Here is a 20101-nt window from a genome sequence, read left to right as displayed (position 1 = left end):
TTCTGGGGTTCGTCAGGGGTGTGTTCTGCTCCTACTCTGTTCAATGCTTGTATGGACTGAGTGTTGAGCAAGGCTCTGGGACATCTGTTGGTGAAGAAAGAGTCATGGATCTTGAGTTTGCTGATGATGCTGTGATCTTCGTAGAGTCAATGAAGGCTCTGATCGGGGTGCTCGAGAGATTGAGCGAGGAGTCTGAGTGTCTGGGCTTGTAATTGTCCTGATGAAAACTAAGATCCAGGCCTTTAATGACCTCTTGGGCACTGCCATCAGCAGTGTGTCTGTTTGCAGAGAGAGTGTTGACCTTCTTGAGAGGTTTACTTACCTTGGCAGTGACATTCCTATGAAGTCAGAAGATGGATTGGGAGAACACTGGGTCATGAGGTCACTGAAAAGGGGTGTGTGGTGCTCCCGATATCTATGCAAAAGGAGTCCTGGTGCTTCCTGTCTTGATATACGGTTGTGAGACATGGATGCTCTCCAGTGACCTGAGAAGAAGACTGGATTCCTTTGGTACAGTGTCGAATGAGCGGTTGCTCATGGAGTCCCAAATGAGGCATATTACCTGCATTGCGAGGGAGCGTCAGTTACAGCACTACGACCATGTGGCACATTTCCCCGAGTGTGATCCGGCTCATAAGATCCTCATTGTTGGGGACCCAAGTGGCTGGACCAGGCCAAGGGTGTTGACCACATAACACCTGGATGTGGCAGATAGAGGGTCACTTCTGGAGGGAGGGACTGGACCGTGTGTACGCCTGGGGGGTTGCCAACCAGAGTCCCGAGTTGTTTCGTCGTGTAGTGGGTGCAGCAATGCACTGTACCTGTGCATGCTCCCCAACTTGACTTGACTTGACTTCAGAAAAGTCTGAAATACTATTTTGCAAATAAATCCAGTGTGATTCAAGTTAAAAGCCTCAAAGCATCAACATGCAGTATAAACTATAAAGCAAGCTGCAATCCAATAGTTTGAACTGGGGTCACTGAGAAGGATTCTGTGCATATAAATATCAAAAAGTTAACCAACGCAAATAGTTTAAGACTAATCTGCAAGAATCAGCTACAATCCTGTAAACTACAGCAAAAATATTCTCATCACATAATGACAGAAGATATGAGGCCTAGAGAAATCTAAACTCAAGGGCCAAAAAGGTGGATAGAAAATAGTTGCAATGATACAATCATCATTGAAGGACCTGAATATTGAGAGCTAATTGACTTAATCAGGTGAAAAGATCATACAGCTTTATGTATCTGTCCCTTTTCTTAACTCATTATCAGAATAATAGGTTTATGGTGGGGCTTGATTCAAGAGAATTACTTTTTTAAAAGGATTTCCAGAGTGTGCCAGCAGAGGATTATTCTCACATGCACATTTCATTTTGGTCAGAGTTATATTTACATTTGCTCATTTAACGGACACAGTTTTCTAAAGTGACTTACAAAAGATGTCAACATAATCAAGTAAACATCAGTCTGGGAGTCTGTTTCGAAGCAAGTGCTAGAGTCGGCACTATTGTGTTTGATTCAGCCAAACAAAACACTTTTGCCAATTTCTTTATTTTTATCTTAGCATTTCAACTCTCATTTTTGAAGAAACAGATTCCTTTCTAGGTATTTACATTACAACTTTCATTTAAATTTGCTTTGAGTCAGTTGCAGTACTTCAGCTATTAAAGTAGTTGCATTTTACAGCCTTCATTTATTTCCTTCCATGTAATGTGCAGCTTTATGTTGACTAAACTCCTTAGTTATAGACTTATTAAAGCTCTACTGTTACAATAAATAATAATAGTGTTAAAACAAATTAAAAATTAAGAATGGATGCAACAATTTACAAGAATCAATTCTTTTTAACTTTATGGGTATTTTTTAAACCCTAAGGCAGACTAAGAATGATTGACTCTTAAGTACCGTGATAGAATTAAGCTTACTGCATTATGAGGTATAGTGGTACGGAAACTGTGGGTGGAGATAGCGAGAGCTGAAGGTTTATTTTAAAGTTAAGTATTTTTACTTTTTCTATTTCTACTTACCATTTCTAGGAAGCAGAAGACCTTTATTTTAACCATTTGAAGTGGTTTTAGCAGCAATAATAGAAAGTACTGTAAGTAAACTTAATAATTTAGAAAACTGATTAATTAAGCATGTAATAAAGCAATCTGCTGTAATTTTCTGACTATTTTCAATGTTCAAACTTTAAATTATCATTTTTTCAATAATCAACTCTACACTATGGTGCTACATTGTTTGTCTTAAGAGTTCTATTTAATATTTTGTTTCTTTAGTCATTTCTTGAAGAAAGCATATGAGCTGTACATTAATCTACATTATATAATTGCCATAAAAAGAAGGATTTACATGTCATAAATTTAAGTTTATATTTTAATAAACAAGACAGCTCGCAAAATTGTAAAATTATCTTAGACAATGCAACATTGTCATCCTTAATGGCAATACATTGTATACTGCTCATGATTTGTATATGGTTAAAACTATGGCTATTATTATTATTAGTATTATTATTATTATTAGTAGTAGTAGTAGTAGTAGTAGTAGTAGTAGTAGTATTAGTAGTAGTATCACAAGCAATGAAAAACTAAGAACAAAAATAAAACCAATAGATCTCTAATAACTATAGGAAAAATACTAGACAAAAATAAGCTAATTTCAGAATATAGTGACATACGAAAGAAAAAGAAAATTATATCAGAGAAAACAGTTATTAATTTTGCAGCTTGTAGCATATAGTCATAAACCAGAGGGACCAAAGAGATTATCCAGTTTATTAATTCATAAAATTAAGAAACCGTCTTTGAGTTACAGATGCGTTTAAGTATATTAAGTAATTCAATAACTTTAAACATTTTAACCCCAGAAAAACCCTAAAAATATTTGGATTATTATTTAATTTTCAGAAGCAATTTGCATTAAAATATTAAAATGGCGTGCATACTATAATACATAGCAACAATAAACCTGGTATTGGGGTGTCATTTCATCATCGTGCGCACTTGACTCACACACATTCACTCAGTCTTGTGTATCAGAAAATAAGCGCTGAAGGGCTCATTTGCACTTATTTTACCATTCTATTATTTTGTCATATGAATGCAATGATGTTTAAAGGATCTTTTGTAATAATTCAAAAATGTATTAAAACGTAATACATTTTATCAACAATTATCGCACTTCTTTCAAAATAAAATAGATTCTCCTGGTTTTTTTTTTTTTCTTTTTTTAGGGATCGGAATGTTTTCAGGGTCATTGCTGTAACTTTTTTTTTCTAAAATAAATAATTATGTGTGAGAATGTGTACTTATAAATGAATTGTAGTTGACGCTTTAAAAATTGATTAAGCAAGAATTATTAGTCAGCTTCTGAGCGGCTGAGCAATAGAATTGTAAGCGTACTGTCGCTAGTGTAGCATAGACGTAGATGACAAAAGACATAAAAACAGTTCTGTGTAAAAATAAATAAATTGATTGATTGATTGACTGATTGATTGATTTACAGATGTCGCACAGGTTCACTACAGTTATATGAAGTCCAATGCATGTCATCTCTTTTTAAACCCATTTCTGTTTTGCACCCCATCACTGTAAAATCAGCGTATCTCAACCCGTGGTCTGCGACGCATTATCAGGTGGTCCGCGGCTGCGTTGCCGATTCGGTATTCAGTGCTTTGAGTTTGCTCTGATCTTCCCTACATTTTTAGAGATTCGTTGTTATATGCGATGAACGTACTTGTGGCTTATAGCAATCAAATGGATGGCGGGGATGCTTGTTATACAGGTTGTCACAAGATTGTATAGTAACGCTTTGTGTTCTGAAATTCCGTGTTCGGCTCTGCAGCTGCCTCAAATGCTGGCTGTCATTACCTGTTGCTGGCTGAGTATGCATACACCTGGTTGATAGGAGACGATATGAAGGTAAATTGGGTGGACGAATAATCTCTGGGATAACGGTAAAGAAGTTAAAGGGGGCTGCGTGTATCAGGAGAAATACACACACACACACACACACATATATATATATATATATATATATATATATATATATATATATATATATATATATATATATATATATATATATATATATATATATACATAGCCCACGTTAGCCCTTGCAGATGTCCGGTCTTCACGGACGCATATTTAGTGCACTTTTAGACGCCATTGGCAACTTTCGCGTGTTCACCATTGCAGCTTAAGGTGCAAAGTCGCCTTTAATTAAAATCCTCAGTGTTGCTGTAGTGCAAATTACATATTTGTTGGATCAGCGAGAACTGTAATATAAAAAGGTTGAAACAAGTTGTTGAGCAATAGTATGGACAATTCAGTACGACTTCAATCTGTAGATATTTCAATACAAATTATTTCTTATTGTCACATTATTTAAGATTTATCCTGTCTCCTGTATAAACTACTAATAGCAAACACAAATTTGTTAGTAATAATTTAGCTGTGTGACTCAATCTTTTATGCAGTTTGTTGAATTGTTACTAAAATCCGGATGTTGAACTAGTTGCAGAAATATTTGAAAAATGCTATTAAAATGTTTTAAAAAGTTAAGGCAAATTAAATAAACAACATTGATTAATTATTTTTTACCACATTCATTCTTAACAATAAAGGTCCCAAAGTGGTTCTTTAGAGCGATGCCATGGAACAAAAGATCCAAAAGCATGAATGCTCCAAAAAGAATCTTTATTTATTTAGATTGTTAACAGGGTCCATACATTAAATAATCATAAATATATGGTAACAGATTTGTGAAATACCAACAATCATGATTTTAAAAGGACTCTTGCTGCATACAATCACACAAGCTAAATTCAGATTTTCTTATTCTGTTAGTGCCTCGATAAATTGCCCAACTTACATTAAAGATTTCAGTTTTTTCTACACATTAGGAAGCTTTCAAAGCATTAACAACCAGTTTATGGTTAGAACCCTTCCCAGAATGAAATGGTGCTTTCTGGTGGTTTCTTAAACATTCCAGTTTGATAGTCTATAACTTCAAATCCCTTTTTACGTGTGGGACAGTTTAATTTAACATATTCTTTTTACTGTATATTTACTCCATATATTCATTAAGCATTCAGGTTCAAATAATATCTTAATTGTGTCTAAAAGCATGACTGTATTTCCTCTTTTTTCCATATCTGGGCAAATTAAAATCTGGACCTAATGATTAATTTAGGTTCTACAGTACTTGCTTAGTTTTCTAAGTTGAATCATGAAAAAGAATAATAAAGTTTTGTATACATATGATTTTACAGGTACAATGGCTCATGCATATGAAGTATTGATTGGAATCAGCATTGCAATTGGGTTTGGATTTCTTCTACTGGCAGGTCTGTTTTGCTTCCGTAAACAAATTGGTAAGGTTTTAGAAATAACTGTTCATTTTGTTGTTCTTAAATAAAGTTATTCTGTATTTATGTAATAAAGTACTCTGTAAAAAGTGCAGTTATCAGAATTTAAGGATAAATATTTTTCATTAAAATAAAAATTTTCCATTCACTCCTATAAATAGGTGACATTTATTTATGATATATATAATACATATTTCTTTCTGATGACTAGTTAAGCCCGCACCACATGTAATGCACACTGATTCTAGAGCCATGTATGCAGAGGCGTCAGTTAATTGCAAAGAATTACACAGGGCAGGAGATGTGGACCTCTTGTGCCTCCTTTATCAAAGGTACAGGCAGTTCATTTATCTCAGCTGCTGTGGGTTTGTAGTTTCAGGATTAACTAAATATTTCCCAATAAACTTGTTCTGAGTAAACTTTAACTTGCAAAGCTGTCTAAATGAATACAATCAACAACACAAACAATCATGTTATATACTACTATTTAAATACAGTAAATTAAATTTTGAAATCTAATTTTTGAAATAAAAAATGACTGGTTTTAAAGCATGCAACTGAATGCATGTTTCTGTACACATCACAATAAATAAATGAAAGTAGAAAATGAAATGACATTGCACATGGTTATTAACTGACCTTTCACAATGAAATGCTCGTTTCAGGCTCATCACTTCTTACAGACTTTATTGTTGTGGTGTGATGACTACTGACTGACGACTGACTGTTGTGAGCTGCACTCACTGCCGGGTGCCGCCAAGTTGACTCAATGCAAATTCATTTTTTAAAGCTGACGTTTACTTCAATGCACCCACATGTATAATGAATTCACTTGTAAAAAAACCCACTCTGAACGAATACATGTAGAGACATGATGCAAGATGCAAGCGGACTAATGCACGCCAAGCAGTAGTAAGCTAGTATAAAGAATGAATGTTGTTCCTGATTGGCATGGAGCTGCTGGAGAGAGATGCTTACTTACTTACCTACATTGTAAAACTTTTACTTTGGTTTGAATGTAGGAATGGGACATACTTACCTACATACCCAGTATAACTGTTATGTGCGCATATAGATTTTCCAGAAAACATTCAATCATAAAAAAAAACATTTTAAAAATGTAACAACACTTAACATTCTTAAACTCACCTAATCCAGTTCAGGGACATCAACCTCAGGTAGATAGCAGAAAGCATTTCAGGAAAAGGGCACCATCATAGGATCCATTCTCACACACACAAATTTGGATCACTAATGTCACATTACATGCCCTTTGCAGTGATTTTCAGTCACATACTTCATTTACTGTACATACTGTAATCTTACCAAGTTGGAGACATGCAATGCATGCCTCTGTGACCCACAGTCATGTAATACTATATACCCAGAAACTCAGTCCTGCTGGTCTGTTACTTGCCCTGACTACATTTCTTTTTCTTAAGTCATAGGTGTGGGCTCTGTGTGCATGAGAGCTGACAATAAATCAGTACTTACCTGAAAGTACAATGCATATAATGCAGTGACGAGGAATAAGGTACAAGGGTCTCACCTGTCTGATGTTGTATGTTTTAAGTACCATGACACAATGGAAATCAAGCAAAAGAAAAAAAAAGAGGAAGAGACTATGGCTGAAATTGCCATACCTAAGACCTTCACATGGGCACCAATTCAATCAGGCTACACGTTACTGGCTGTTAAAAAAGTGGGAGTATTTCTGTGGAAGTGTGGTACAGTGGGGCTGCACAATAAGATGGGAACTGGGCGAAACAGAAAGAGAGTGAGAGAGAGAGAGAGAGAGCGCTCAGCTAACGTCACCAGAAAATGCAAATCGGAGAACCGAGATGGCTCAATTGGAATATTTTCTGCTCATCTAAGGCCAGGAGTTCTTCTGGCAGCTTAGGCTGATAAGATACTGTTTCTGAGGGCTATTGTAATCCAGATGTTATGGTTTAATGGCTGGCCACCGAAAGTTACCACAATGCAAATTTTCAGGCTGGCTCATTGTGTGAGTCTACAGCAGTAGAAGGAGAAAGCTTGCAATACTCTGGAAATTTTAAACTGCATTGGAAAGTCATTACACAGTCATCTAATTTGATATACCCTGTACTTTCGCCTTGTGTTAACTGAAATACTCAAGCAAGGAGGTCAGCAACTCTGTCATCAAGTATGACATCCCTTCCGATTAGAAGTCAGATAAAGTGACAGAGGGGTTCTAAAACAGAAATCTTTTAGTGAGAGAAAAAATAGAAAGTCACTGTGGAAAAAAAATGCAGACATGTTGTGAAGATATTCAACATCAACACCGACAACAAGTGGGTGCAACACTTGAACCTAGCACACTGGAGCCCTGTGGAAGCTGCACTAACTACAGTGCATATTCAAATACAGAATATAGAAAATGCATCACTTTGCTGTAGCAGATCCAGAAAGAACATGAGGTTCTTGCTAATATCAATGCAATTTGCATTACTTATTTCATAATAACCAAAAAGGCTTATCTTAAATGCTTGAGCCTGCTTGCTATTGAAACTTTTAAAAATATACTGTAAATCTATAACTACAAAGAATCACATTGCAAAATGTTTCCTCAAATTTGTCTTAAAACATAGACTGATTAAGCATTTGGCTGATTTTGTGTTTTAAATAACTTAAAACAGTAGCACCCATATTTTAACTGTGCTACCCATTTAAGACTTGTTGAAATCCAACTAATCAATATAGACTTAATCACATTCAGCATTAATATTTGCAGTACACCATTGAATGGAATGAATTTTATAATAACATTACATTGGATAAACTTTATTTATCTCAAGGGGAATTCATATGCATAAAAAGCCACAGAAACATAAAAACAAGGACACAGAGTCACAGGACAAATGATACAGTCAATCAATAAATATGTAAGTATAAATAAATAAATAAACATTGTTCAAATATTTCAAAAATGGAATCTAAAATAAACTTAACTAGTGCCCTGGGATGAAGCCTTGAAATGCCTGATATCAGTAATAAAATGCATTCCAACAGATGGTACATCACATTTCAGGTTACACAGGTTGTCCTTCTCCTCCAGGATGTCACATCCATACATGCAGTCGTAAGAAGGTCTAAAGAGCATGGAGGAGATTCCAGGAGATGAGCTGTTAAACATATAGAGCTGGTCAGGGCCATAGAAATTAATGTAAATTTTAACCTGTGTGCTCAACATGAAGTGGCCGAAGTAACAATTAAGACTGTGAAAGAAATAAGAACGTAATATCTTAATTATTAGGGAAAGTAATCAATTACTGTGAATACAATTCACATATTTGTGCTGAATTCCACGGTTAACAGCAGTTGATTAGAGAGTTATTGTTCTGGTGCATAAAATGCAGAAGTAACAACATTTTTAAGTAAAACTGGAACTTAATTACAGCTGGAGGTGTAGTAAAACAGCAGGTACGAGTCCAGGAAACAATCATTATTATCATAAAGATGATGGTTATCAAGTTGCTTAGTTTATTTTGTTCTGGAAATGAGTGTAAAAGAATTTTAAAAACAGTTGAGTTAAATATACATTTATTTGACTGTTTCACCATTGAACAATACCTAGTAGGCCTTTGATTTCTTTATCTCCTAAAAGCATTATCTTAAATGATAATTTACACTTTAGTAAGATAAAAGAGAACTTACTAAAGTAAACTATACTAAATGTACACGTTGTTTGTAAGGCGCATATTGTATTGTTAACACTACTTGAATATAAAGTATTTAAGTTTCCTGTTTGCAACTCTGTCACATAGTTTTACTGTATTTCTTATGTCTTCTAGATAACTGTGTGGACAGTTTTTTGTCTCTATGGATACCACAGGAAGCTGACCAAAAGGTGCTGTTTAAACTTTTAATCACATAAACAATGCTCATTGTTTTAGATCTGTTTCAAATGAGTATTTATGGCTACACATTTTCAAAAGAAAAAAAAATACTTGATTTAAATAGACCACGAACTAGAACATTTTCAGGGTGGAGTTTTTATTTACACAAATTTCCTAAAAAATCTTTAGTTTCTACTGATTGTTCAAAGACATTTAGAATGTTGAAGGAAATGGGGATAAGATATACAGTAAATGATGTTTTTATCTTTTAATTATAAACACCACAGATTCCCCATTTGTACAAAGGAGAGTAGTGTTGATTAATAGTCCGGTGCTACTGGAGTATGATTGTCTTATGAAAAACAGATTAATGTTTTATTTTTTTTGTAGGGTATCCCTATAATCCTCATTTATTATTATATGATTTTTTGGAGGCAGGAACAAATTATATTTTAAGTATGTCTACTTTTTTATATAATTTATACTAGATATACAGAGATGTTTCCTCAGTGATTCTGATAAAGCAAAGGTCGTGAGGCTTTTTCATATTACTCGTCATCTGGTCAAAAAAACAGTCCAGATTTGTCACTAATTACCTTGAAATTTAGTAACAACACAGAAACCAAAGAAAAGAAAATATCTGGAACTGAAATCTCTAACATGCACATACGCTGGTAAGGGAAATATTCTAGAATGTGATGGCCTGGTTGAAAAATTCAAAATCCATGTCTCAAAACAGCAAAAGTTATAAAGCCATCAGAAACAAAGTAAAAAAAATACAAATGTAGAATCACAACTGAATGTTGAATCTGTTCATAACTTTGTATTCTTGCAATTTATAAAAAAAAACGTGGCTGCAAGATGTTTTTTAGCATCAGAAGCACAAGAAGTGATACATGTGGGGATAAGAAGGAAAGAGATTCTTCTGTGCTTGAACCATGCAGAGGAGTGGGCTTGAGGAGGAGTGGGCTTTTACATGAGCGTCTCCAGTTACATATTGTTTCGAACTGGCTGCTTCAATTTTACTTTTCAAGTTTAAGCACATCAGCAATGCTTGCCATTTAATCCTTTTATTTTACTGCCATTGGTTTCACCTTCAGCCCTGCTGTTTCCCTTTACTATTTTTATTTTGCATTTATTCAGCAATGCATTGTATTAATTGATGTTTAATCTTTTTGCTTTACAGTTACAAAATTGGCACAAGAATGTTTAGAAACTCCATAGGGGATCTTTTTAAACTTTTTTTTAATCTTAAAGGCTGTGATTTTTATTCAGTTTGTTTCATCAAGTATCTTTGAGTTGTTTCTCTACTTAAAAAATATAAATTAATTTTTTAACTTCTACACAGTTTTCAAAAGTTATTGTGTAGTACTCTTAATTACTGAAATGATTGGGTAAAATATCACTACTTTACCCCCGTTGGTGACAAAAAAAAAATAGCAACCTCATATTAAAACAGTACAGCTGTGGAAGAAGAAGACAGACAAAAGTACTGAGGTATGCCCACGTGCATTTTTGGGGCTGATGTTTCATAGAATTAAAGTTATCATAGTTGGTCAATAACGCTTTTAAAACAGGAACTGAAATTCTATCTTGACTGGGTTGACATTAGCTCATTTAAAAATGCTGTTTATGTCTAAAAAACCAAATTCTGACTAGCATTAAGCAGATAATATCATAAACCCATTGCGATGTTTTCTTAGCCTGTGTTCAACATCTTGAGATTTCCACTTTAAAATAGTGTTACACTGAGAATACTTAAAGACACCCAAAGCATTGCCGAAGGTAATGAACAATATAGTCACACATGGACCGTGGGCAGTGTGTGCTTTGGAAAACCCAATTATGTACTGCACTGGCCCAATGTGGGAGCTGACTGACTCACTCATCACTAATTCTCCAACTTCCCGTGTAGGTAGAAGGCTGAAATTTGGCAGGCTTTGGTTCCCAAAAGACCCAACCACATGAAGGCTCTAGAAAGAACCTTAATTTAAATCCGCAGCAGGCTTCATATAGAGTAGTAAGGGAACAGATTTGTTAAATACCAATTAATCGTGATTTTAAAAGGACTGTTTAATTCATACAATAGCACAGGCCAGATTTTCTTAATTATATTGTACTGTGAGATAGCCTACCATTCATCACAGATTATGTTTTCAACATATTAAGGAATTTATCAAGGCACAAAGAACAAATATCATATGCTGAGAACCCCTTCCAAAATGGAATGATGCTTTGTCAAAAAATGTATAGCACAAGTACTGCATTTAAAATAAATGCTCATGCTTTTATGCAGGCCTATAAATGAAATTTATTACAAACCACAAAAACCAAAATACAACCAGTGAAGGCTTCCATTAAAACGAGAATACAAAAGAAATTTGTAAGGTGCAATAAAACCCCAAACCTCCCAAGAACTAGTGAAATGATAATGTGACAAACAGAATGGCACAACAATGGCAAATTAGTCTAACACTATCATGAAAAATGTAAAGAAAAACGTGACAAGTCCCATCGTATCTACAAAACAAAACTAGTTTAAAACATCTTGACTCTTAAAAACTACATATATGCTTAAAATCTCCATAAAATCCCTTTAAAGTACTTAAAACCTACCACGTAAAAGCGAACATTTCAGGCACATACATTTCACTTCCTTACTGCAACACCCAGTTAGCCCTTGATCTTCTCACACACTTGGCTTGAGACGGTTTCTAGGCCAGTTTATACACAATAGGTAGGTGAATTGTCCCAATGATCATGTCACTTCTACTATTAAAAACCCATCTACGCACTGTGTGGAGGTACTTAGACTAAAGAGAATCACAGTTCCCCTATTCCTGTCCAATCAGGAAGGCCTCTATTCTTTCAGTCTCATACCTTGGTGATATATAAATATTGGCACGTGACATGGAATGAAATGCCTTCTTGCTGTTTTCCAAACTGACTTTGTCAAATTGGACACCAACTGCTCTGCCAGGTGCCACAGCAACATCTTCCTGCATTTCCAGAGGAGCGTCCAGTTCTTCCTCCTATATTGTACTATTATCCCTCGTTTGAGATGGTGTTGCCCATACTTCAAATTCTCTAATCTTCACTAGAAGTAGAAATGGCCAGAGTTACTTCCAGTGCTTCTGAGCCCGGATTGATTTCTAAACATGGCTGAACTTCTGGACAGAGTCACAATTCATAACAGTGCATGCTACAAGGTGGCTTGGACCCATTTACCAGGACAATTGTATACACCAACTTCTTATCCAAACATTCCCACAATCTATATGGAATCTCTTACCAGCCTAAATGACCTCCCAAACAGGAAGAGTAAAAAAAATGAATACCCTGTGGGATGATTTTCAGTCGTGTTCTATAAAAGATTTTACATTGCCCATTCCCTTTGCCAGTGACATGGCATGGTCCTGCTTTTCTTCAAAATGAAGGAACTACAGTACTTGTGCTTCAAAACATTCTCCCTGATCAGAGTGAATTCTTTTCACATCTAAAAATCCATTCCTTTATTAAAACACCAGCCACATTTATTGCTTTCTGATCTCTTGTTGGCACTGCAATGGTGACATTTGAAAACACATCTATAATAAAACATTTTCAATACCATCTTGTAATGGTTCAAGCACAGTAAAATCCATTGTGACAACTTCCAAGGGCTTACATATTCTCAAATAACCCACTGCAACTTTGTCCTTGGGTTGCACATATTTTGCTAATTAGACAAAGCTTAGTTTTTATACCATGATTTAAAGTCTTGGTACATCTTTGGCCAATAACCTCTTTCTAGTACCATATGAAAGGTTCTGTTCCTAGATGACCATGATTTTTATGCAACTAGGTAGGTACATCTTCCTGAAAACAGTTGGGCAACAACATCTGCTTAATCAGTCTTTCATCCTCATTCACCACTCTGTACTGTACAAGAGCCGTCTTGTTCTATCATTTCCCATTGTCTTAAATTAAGTGTTAGTTTTGACACCTTACCCCGTTCCCAGGGACCTGGTGGATTACCTCTCCTCCTGAAAATAAAGAAATTGTCCAATGATTTAATCCATTTCTTGTAACACACTTAATTGCTTCTGTGAAAATTCTGGAAAGGATGACACACTCTGCACCAAAGCATAGTCCACATCTTTAGATTCCTCTTGATTAATGCATCCTTTACAAACACTTGGAACTGTTTGAACAGAGGTGACTTGTACCTCAGGAGCTATTACAAACTCTCATGTCTCATGAGCAGTATACTGTTAAGACAATGCATCTGCATTAACATTCTTTCCTGGTCTTTAAATATCAAAATCAAACAGGGCCAACTGAGAAGCCCATCTTTACTTCACTGCACCCAGGTTAACTGTCCACAAGTAGCTCAAAGGACTGTTAACTGTAAAAACTGTAAAGTTCCTTCCCAACAAACAATCTTGAAACATCTCAGTCACTGCCCATTTTAGGGTGAGAAATTCCAGCTTCATAGCACTGTAATTTTCATGTTCCCCTCTGTTGGATGCTGTTTGCACATGCGATTGGTTTTCTGTGACCTTCACAGTCCTGAGACAGAACGACTCCCAAAACGTGGTGACTGGTATCTATAGTATCTCTAAAACTAAAGAGTCATTGAAATTTGCATATGCCAGCAAAGGGGAAGAAATTAACTTTACTTTAAATTTCTCAAATGCCGCTTTGCAGTCCTCGTCCCACAATTGCACCAACAGGACTTGTGAAGATGACCTAGCCTTTTTTCCCCTTTCTTATCAACCCCTTGTGCAGCAAGGTGATGTAGAGATGCTGTGATCAGTGCAAATCCAACTACAAACCTTCTATAATAGTTTGCAAACCCTAGAAATTATCTCAATTCTGCATTAGTTGGGTATCTCCAGCTAGAAACAGCTTGTATTTTCTCAATGTCAGTTTTTACCCCATCTTTAGAAATAACATGCCCCAAATACTTTACTTCAGTCTTAAAATGAGAGCATTTACTAGGGTTTACTTTTAGGTCAATTTCTTTAACGCGTCCAAATACATGGCCCAGTCTCTGCATATGTTCTTCAACTTTGGTAAAGATAACAAAATCCATTCAAAACAATAAGGATTGATATCGCTCATCACCCAAGATTTCCTCCGACAACCATTGAAATGTACAAGGTGCATTGCAAAATCCAAAGGGAATTTGATTAAATTCCAACAAACCAAAATACATACAAAATGCCTTATGAGTCTGTCCTTTTCAGCAACTGCTACCTGGTTATATCCACTTGCAAGGTCTATGGTAGAAAACCAACAAGCACAATTTAAGGAATCCCAAGATTCTTCAGTCCAAGGAAGTGGAAAGGCATCCTTTATTGTTTTTGCATTCAGTTGTCTGTAATCTACACACATTCTGAGGGAACCATTCTTCTTTCGAACCACCACAATTGGGGATGAATAGGGACTGCAACTCTCCGACCACCTTCCATTGTAACAACTGCCGAATATGGGCCTTAACCTCCTCATATTGACTAGGTGGAAATGTCTACTATATTTTTGACAAACAGGAACGTCATCAATAACAGGAATGTCATGCTAGATTACCTCAGTATATCTCAAATACTGGTCACCAGTGGAACAAAACAGATGCATGTTTATCCAACATTCCTTTAACCTTTTCCACTTGACCAGTATCAGGCCCTGGAAAAAAAGGCATTAATTATCATATCTTTGGCCCCTACCTTATCTTCCCCACCTGCACTTGACTCACATGAAACCACCTTTTTTGCCTCCTCCTCTTCCTCCCTTCTAAAGGCTACCTCTATTTCAAAATGGGGAACCTCCACTCCACTCAACCTTGCTAGCTGCAACCACATATCCTCCTTGTCCAAATTTAAAATCGGAACATACAACATACCCTTTATAACACTGTTATATGTGCAACCCATCATAACATCTGGAAGGAGGCACACTTCTTCTACATTTAATGGTTCCACGAGGACTGAACATTCCAGCTCCTTTACACTTTGTAAGCCCAATACCTGCACCATACCTGCTTTGTGTCTCAGAACTCTCCATTTTCACAAACAGACTATCAGGATGCCAATAAAGCTGCCTGTTTACTTCCTATATACTTACCCACCTATTGTATTAACAAAACAAAACTTACAATTAGTTAAAACACCTGACTCGTAAAAATATACATATATACATACATGCATACTTAAAATCCTCATGAAAAACCCTTTAAATTAATTAAAACCTGCCACATAAAAGTGAACATTTGAGACGCATATACAGTATTTTGTTTCCTTACTGCAACACCCAGTTAGCTATTGATCTCCTCATACACCTAGCTTGAAACTGTTTCCAGGCCAATTTATTTACACCCACCTTATTCGCAAATCAAATTAATATTTGGGCTATCCATCCATATTTATCAGTCCTACAAATGGTTCTCCAAAGAACCATACAACCCAGTAAAGAACCATAAAATATCCTTTAAGAATCATTACTTTTAAGAGTGTGTGTTGGTTTACTGCAGGTGATCTGGTTTCCTCCCATTTCCCCAAATCATGCAGGTTAGGTGGACTGGTGGTGGTAAATTGGACCTATGCTGTGGTGTGTGAGTGTTGTGACCCTGTTGAGTTGACTCTGTGATGAGCTGGTACCTCGTCCAGGGTTTGTTCCTGCCTGCACCCATTGCTTTCTGGAATAGGCTCCAGATGCCCAGTAACCATACCCTGGACAAGTAGGTACAGAAAATGGATGGATGGACAGTTTTCAGGTTCATGACCAAATTTGGGCTCCCTGTCCGTCTGCCCACATTGGACCAGCGTTTTTGGGCCAATGTTGCTCCATGTTCAAATCCCAATTGGGCCATCATTGCCTGCCCACAAATTTGTCCACAACGTTAGTATGTTTAATGGGTCATTAGTCATTTTTTACTATTTTCTGTCAAAAAACAGGCAGATGCTTTTCATATCTATCTGCTCTTAGACAGCCTAATTTTCAAGTGTCAAGCTGCAATCACACCAACCTGAAAAGAATGCCTCTCTCTCACTTACAAAAACGCGACTGCATGCACTTTAAACAGAATAAGTGAGACCCTTCATAGCGCATTTTTATTTTAAAATCCGTTAACTATTACACTTTCCTCCATTATGGTTAATTACTTTCTCCTGCTTAATTACCACAAGTGCAAGGCAATACTTCCCCTGACAAATGCGGACTCCCTGTTAAAACTGTTACTCAAGGAAAACTCTACAATGCAGTTATATTGACTGTTATCTGAAATTCTAATACTGACGACTTATCAGTGGCATGCAGGGGGGCCGAGAAGACAGTGGCCCAGGGCATCTATATCTGGGGGTTTTATCCAGTCCAAACAGTGTTGGTCTCTAGGAGAGGCCTGTATCAAAAATAATTTTAATTTAATATGAGAAAATTTCAATTATTATAGCTCATTCTCAGTGAAGTACTATGACTTCTAAGCACTATTACTAAGGTGTTGTACCATGTTAGCCATTATGAATGTAGAGAAAAGCCAAGCAATATGACACCTTTTATTGGCTAACTAAACTAGTTAGCCAATAAAAAGTGTAATTTTGCTAGGCTTTTCTAAGCACTAGAAATGCTCGCACTGGGCCTTCCCTTGAAAACATTATGAAAACTATGTTCATTTCACATGGGACTGGAAATTGAACCCATGAGTCAAACAACCTTGAAATGGGTTTCAGCACGAGAGAGATGCTCCGCTCCCTCTCCCTCCCTCAGTCCCGTATGCACAGTGAACGTGTTAAGGGTCATTTATCCAATCTTGGTGCAGTGAAGTGTTTACCTCACTTATTTCATCTCTCATGTTCTTTTTCTAGCTAGTCCAGTAAGATAAGTCGGAGAAATATGTAGTCTGTGTAGCCTGAGTAAATCTGGGTTATGTTATAATTCTTGCATGTACTGGAGTTAGGTTCTTGATTTTTTATGTCACAAGAGCATCTGACCAACCTGGCTTTAATTAGCATTGAAAAAGATTTCCTCATAGATGATGTAAAAATGAAGTAGTACAATTATTTTCAGAGAGGAGATCTTCTTCTTCTTCTTCTTCTTCTTTCGACTGCTCCTGTTAGGGGTTGCCACAGCAGATCATCTTCTTCCATATCTTTCTGTCCTCTGCATCTTGTTCTGTTACACCCATCACCTGCATGTCCTCTCTCACCACATCCATAAACCTTTGCTTAGGCCTTCCTCTTTTCCTCTTCTCTGGCAGCTCTATCCTTAGCATCCTTCTCCCAATACACCCAGCATCTCTCCTCTGCGCATGTCCAAACCAATGCAATCTCACCTCTCTGACTTTGTCTCCCAACCATCCAACTTGACCTGACCCTCTAATGTCCTCATTTTTATTCCAGTCCATCCTCGTCACACCCAATGTGAGGAGTTATAATTTGGGGAAATAAACTTATATGAATATTTAATTTGAATAAAGTTTATATTTCTTATTTAATATGCCTTTTTTATCATATTCATGTGCCTTCTTTATAATACACTTTGTCAGTACCATACCTTAGGGGGTATACAATCAAGGAGTTTGCCCCGGACATCTTCTAGCCTCTGAATGCCACTGCGACTTATAGGACCTATTCATCATTTATACATATTGCTTTTCTAATAATATTAAGTTAAAGTATGTAGTTTTCTAAGTATGCTTACTTTCACCATCTCTAGAGCTCCCAGGAGACTAAACTAGACACATCTGTGTATTTAAAATATGTATTCTTCACTTTATATGCACAAATAGTTTTGAGAATTTCCATTCACCAATTTTTAGAACCCACTTACCCAAAGGCTAAATGTAAATGTTGTCAGCAATTGAAATCAAAAACTATGAATTAAAATATTTTTATTTCTGTTTCCTATTGCTATGAGCATGCAGTTAAAGGTAGAAAGAATAACTTCTCCTTACAGGTCAAAATATTGCAAATGTCATCAATTATCTAGCAACACTTTACACTATTAAATTTAATTTTAATGTTTATGTTTTCTACTTTTACTCTAATTGTCTTTTTCTAATGAAAGATTTCTTGGCTAAAATTATTTCCTTTAATTTCTAGGAAAGACAACAAAACTTGCCGAATATAGAAGATATTACCTATGCATCAGTAAGATGGCTGTGAAAAATTAAATGCTGATTCTTTTATAAATTATTATTATTATGTGATTATTATGTTTACTCCCATAGAATCGAAAACTTTTTTTTTTGCTTTTATTGTATAGATTTAAATCTTATAATTTATTAATTTAATTTTATAGAATAATTTGCCAGACATCTACATTGAATTACTTTTTCCTCTCCCTTATTCCATTATGTTCAAAATGTTATATTCTTTTCTGATGCCAGGTTATTTACTGGACCTTATGATTGTTTCAGGATGTACCAGTAATTCACCTTAATCAAACGATGTGCCTGTGTGGATGTCGTTGTGTCCGTCCGGTTGCTGTGTCTCTGTCATTCCAGAAGGTGGCGCATAACTAACATTTTTAAACAACGCATTGCATTTGTCATTCCAATAAGATGGCGCATCGCAGACATTAACACTGCCTTTACAAATGGCATATAATGGAGATACACAGTGCACTGCAAACGTTAATGCTGAGGTCTACATTGGTTAATTAAATTTCAACCCGTTTTATTTATAATATATTCAAGTAATCTACAGCCACGAGAATTGCAATGAATTACTGGGTATTTAATGAAGGAGGATTGGGAACTTATAAGGATGTCACTATTTTGTTAAACTTTGTTGACTTTGAAACACTTCCTCCATCTCTTAATCTGTTTCAATTATGTTCTAATTTAGGTCCATCCTTAATACTATTCCACACTCTAGCTTTGACCACCAGTATGAATGCAGGTAGAGAATGGTCCTCAAAGAAAAGCTACTGCAAATTGCATGCAACCTCAGACTGACATGATGGTTCAACTTGTAGCACAACAACGACCCAAAGCAAAGAGCCAATACAACATTTGGAGTGGCTTTGTGACAAGTTTCTGATTGTCCTTAAGTGCCTAACCAAAGAAAACACTGTAAAAAATCTGACTGTAAATTTACAGTAAATTACTGGCTACTAGATGCATTACTTTTACAGTATTTTATTGTATCATATTACAGTACATTACAATAAAATTACCATACCACACTGTGACTTCACAGTAAACTGGGCAAGAAAATTACTGTGATGTAGCAGTATGTTGCTGTTGAATTACAATAATTAACCATTTTCAATTTACATTAATTTACTGTATTTTTACATGCCAACTGTAAAAGTAATGCAACTCAGTAGCCAGTAATTTACTGTAAATTTACAGTTGCAATAACAACATTAAATACTGTAAAGGACATTAAAACAACCTTGATTACCCATCCTATTTACCAAATTTCCCCAAATTTACAGTAAGTTAAGTTCTGATGGTCTCTAAAGTCCCCTTGTCCACCTCACTACTTGTTCACTTGTTCCTTGCATTTGTGGTTTTCTGTATGATGTTTGTACAAAATATGTTTCCTTTAGTGTCCCTGTAGTCAGGATTAGACTTTTACCAGTCACTTTACAACACATATAATCTTTAAATTATTGAAAATTGATAAAGTTAAACACAAATAAAAACAAAAACACATTGTGTTTTGCATATTTATTCAGCAGTGTTTCTTCAAAAGTTAAATGCACAGAATACCTCAAGTATACACTTTTAAATTCAATAAAAGTCTTAACAGGCAGTTCAACTTTTTTTTTTTTTAATTGCACAAACAAAATGACCTAAACCTCACATACAGTAAGCATATGTTGTGAACGATAGGGGGCGCTCTCGCTCCCTTGAACCCTGTCCACGACTCCAGACACC

General features: G+C 35.8%; 1 long non-coding RNA gene across 1 annotated transcript; it reads left to right on the top strand.

Annotated features, from left to right (window-relative positions):
* The first annotated feature begins 2045 nt into the window (after nucleotides 1-2045).
* LOC120517726 lies at nucleotides 2046-18373 on the top strand. The gene is made up of 4 exons (XR_005631095.1): nucleotides 2046-2099; nucleotides 5285-5386; nucleotides 9193-9248; nucleotides 18315-18373. It is a non-coding gene; the product is annotated as an uncharacterized LOC120517726 (long non-coding RNA).
* The last annotated feature ends 1728 nt before the right edge of the window (nucleotides 18374-20101 follow it).

The sequence above is a fragment of the Polypterus senegalus genome, chromosome 1 (assembly GCF_016835505.1).
Source record: "Polypterus senegalus isolate Bchr_013 chromosome 1, ASM1683550v1, whole genome shotgun sequence".
NCBI classification, from domain to species: Eukaryota; Metazoa; Chordata; class Cladistia; order Polypteriformes; family Polypteridae; genus Polypterus; species Polypterus senegalus.
This window is presented reverse-complemented; position numbering and strand designations above follow the sequence as displayed.